At 42.1% G+C, this 3,242-nt stretch overlaps 1 pseudogene; it reads left to right on the top strand.

Moving 5' to 3' along the window:
• LOC116076570 overlaps positions 1–3,242 on the top strand; it is a 57,563-nt pseudogene that overhangs the window by 39,045 nt on the left and 15,276 nt on the right.

Below are 3,242 nucleotides of genomic sequence, written 5' to 3'. Positions count from 1 at the left end.
CTCAGAAATCCACCTGCCTCTGCCTCCCAAGTGCTGGGTTTAAAGGCCTGTGCCACCACCTCCTGGCTCACACTTCTAATCCATATCACTGAGGTGGGAAGATCCATCTTTAATCCACATCATTTAAGGTGGGAAGACCCACCTTTAATCTCGACCACATCTTCTGCTGGCATCCTATATAAAGGACATGGAAGAAGGAAGCTTGTTCTCTGCCTGCTGTTCTTACTCTTGCATTCTTTCACTGTCACAAGGGCCTACTTCAGAATTCTGCCATATACTGAAGATCAGCTGAGAAATCCAGCCTTGTGGACTAAACCATTACCGGATTCTTGGACCTGCTTATAGGCAGCCATTGTTAAACTACCTGGACCATAGCCTGTAAGTCTTTCTAATAAATCCCCTTTCTATATATAGAGGAATATTGATTCTATAATTTCTGTTACACTAGAAAACCATCGTGACTAATACATATACGAAAGTTATTTTTAGCTCATGGTTTGAAAAAAAACGTGGTAAAATAGATTCAGACTATGAGTTGTTCTAAAAGTTTTATCACTCCTGAGCTAAGAATTGGTGTGTTTTTCATTTGTTTTTTAGATTTATATTTATTTATTTTATGTGCATGAATACACTGTAGCTGTACAGATGGCCGTGAGCTATCATGTGTGTGGCTGCTGGGAATTGAACTCAGGACCTCTGCCTGCCCTGCTCGCTCTGCCCCACTCACTGCATAATTTACTGCAGCTGTCTTCAGACGCACCAGAAGAGGGTGTCAGATCTCATTACGGGTGGTTGTGAGCCACCATGTGGTTGCTGGGATCCGGACTCAGGACCTTCGGAAGAGCAGTTAGTGCTCTTACCCGCTGAGCCATCTTGCCAGCCCTGGTGTGTTTTTCTTTGGTTAAACCTTCTAGCCGGGCAGTGGTGGCACACACCTTTAATCCCAGCACTTGGGAGGCAGAGGCAGGCAGATTTCTGAGTTCGAGGCCAGCCTGGTCTACAGAGTGAGTTCCAGGACAGCCAGGGCTACACAGAGAAACCCTGTCTCGAAAAACAAAAACCAAAAAAAACCCCCAAAACCTCCTATGGACTTTTATGAAATGTTCATGTCTCACAGGAGTCTGGAGACTAGTCTTTTCAAACATTCTTTTCAGGATTTGAAAGGAGTTTCTTCAGATAGCACTGTAAACACACATGTGTTTTGTGTTTTAAAAGTGTTGGTGCTGAAGATGGAGAACTGAACCTAGGCTTGACACATCCTTAGCATGAGATCTAGCACTAGTATCACCTTCCTACCCACACAATATATTAGAAAATACTTCCAGTGAGCTAAAACTCTTAAATGCCAAGAACATTAAATTTATGCATAATTTTCTAGTACCAAAGAGGCTCAAAGGAACATTGGCAACACTAATGAAAATATTGTAGTTATTTATTTATTTTATACTCCCCAAGGAAGTACTTTTTATTCCTTTGATTGTATAATCCTAATTACTTGATAAATATGCATGGCTTTTGCTAAGATACATTAATTAGTGTGAATGATGTTATTCTGGTAATTCATATTTTCCAAATATCTGGTATATCATGCATTAATGTTTATCATTTAAAGAAATTGCTAAATAGGAAGTTAGAGCGCTGTATCTAAAATTTCCTTAATTGAAGTGGACATAAAAGCAAGTAAAACCCTTAGAAACAACAGTTCAGCAGTACAAGATAGATATGTGGCTACGTGGCAGTAGGACATCTATGATGACATAACCTAGAACTGTTAATATAGAGCAGCCTTGCATCTCCTGCTCTGTTCTACAATTCTCCCCAGTCTCACCTTCATGCTATTATGATTTTGAAAAACTCACAGTAACAAAATGTAGATGCCTGGCATAATTCTCTCTCTCTCTCTCTCTCTCTCTCTCTCTCTCTCTCTCTCTCTCTCTCTCTCTGCACCTAGCTAGATGCCATAGCTTGGTTATTGTGAATAGTATAGCAATAAAGCATGGATGTGTAAATACCTATGGTATGTAGTTACATACCTGCCCCCTTTTCTTTTTTTTCTTTTTTCTTTTTAGTTTTTTGAGACAGGGTTTCTCTGCTTGAGCAAGGCCTCCTAGGCACTGAGTCTCTTTGTAAAAGGGCCCAGTGGCTACTTATCTCATTGGAGGATTTAGAATTGTTTGTTTTGCTGGCTTCCCAGGAGCCATCAGGTTTACAGCTGGGATGATCCCAAGTAAATGTATGAGCAGTTCATTGTTAATCTGAAATATTATTTGGGGAATTTACTCTGAGAAAACACTTGCCAGAACACTGTGACCAGAGACCAATATTTGGGAGTGGTAGCAAATCTGAGCCCTGCTGGGGAGTCTGTTACTGAGAGTCAAATACCTCTGATTTGGATCTTGGCTTTTCCAGAGTGACCCAGAGCAAATGGCTTGTGTCAGGATTTTTCCTTATGAAGTACAAGATATCAGGCCCTATGCTATATGAAGGACCAATGTAAGCCGCCTTTCCGTCCAGCGGAAATAAGGAGGCAAACACCAGCCCTTCTCCAAGCAGATTTTATTCAGGAATCTTCATTTTTACTTCTTCTTATTAATCTCTCTAATCTCTCTAATCTCTACTATCTCTCTCTCAGCCTCCCAAGTAGCTGGGACTACAGGCATGCACCACCACAACTGGCTCATAATAATCCTCTCCCTAGTAGAATCTAGTAGCCTCCAGCCTTCTCAGGTTAAATACTTTTCCTGGTCCCAATCAGCATCAGCTATGTAGCAAAGCATAATAGGCTGTGGGAAATTCATACGAGCTTGCATCAAAAACTAGAGGCACACAGCTTTTGCAACTAAGGCTTGTTTATCTCAATGCTCTCTGCTCTGGCTGGAGACCAGGTGTTCAATATATATATATATAGGGTGGCAGCTGCGGCTCCCCACAGACCAAGGCTGTAAGAGCAAAACCCCAACATTAGGAATTGAGTCCATGGGAGAAGATTACTTGCCTGCTACATTAATTACTTTACTGATTGCTGTGCCAGTGTACCTAAGGAACAGTAATTTAAGGGAGTGTGGTGGTTGGTACTGGTGGTACTGGTTTTGAAGGCATGAAGGGGTCATGAAGAGCAGCTGAGGTTTGGCACAGTGAGAGACCATAGAAGGCCATGGGTGAAGAGGCAGCCTCGGGGGCTGGTGAGATGGCTCAGCGGGTAAGAGCACTGACTGCTCTTCCGAAGGTCCTAAGTTCGGATC

The sequence above is a fragment of the Mastomys coucha genome, chromosome X (assembly GCF_008632895.1).
Source record: "Mastomys coucha isolate ucsf_1 chromosome X, UCSF_Mcou_1, whole genome shotgun sequence".
NCBI classification, from domain to species: domain Eukaryota; kingdom Metazoa; phylum Chordata; class Mammalia; order Rodentia; family Muridae; genus Mastomys; species Mastomys coucha.
This window is presented reverse-complemented; position numbering and strand designations above follow the sequence as displayed.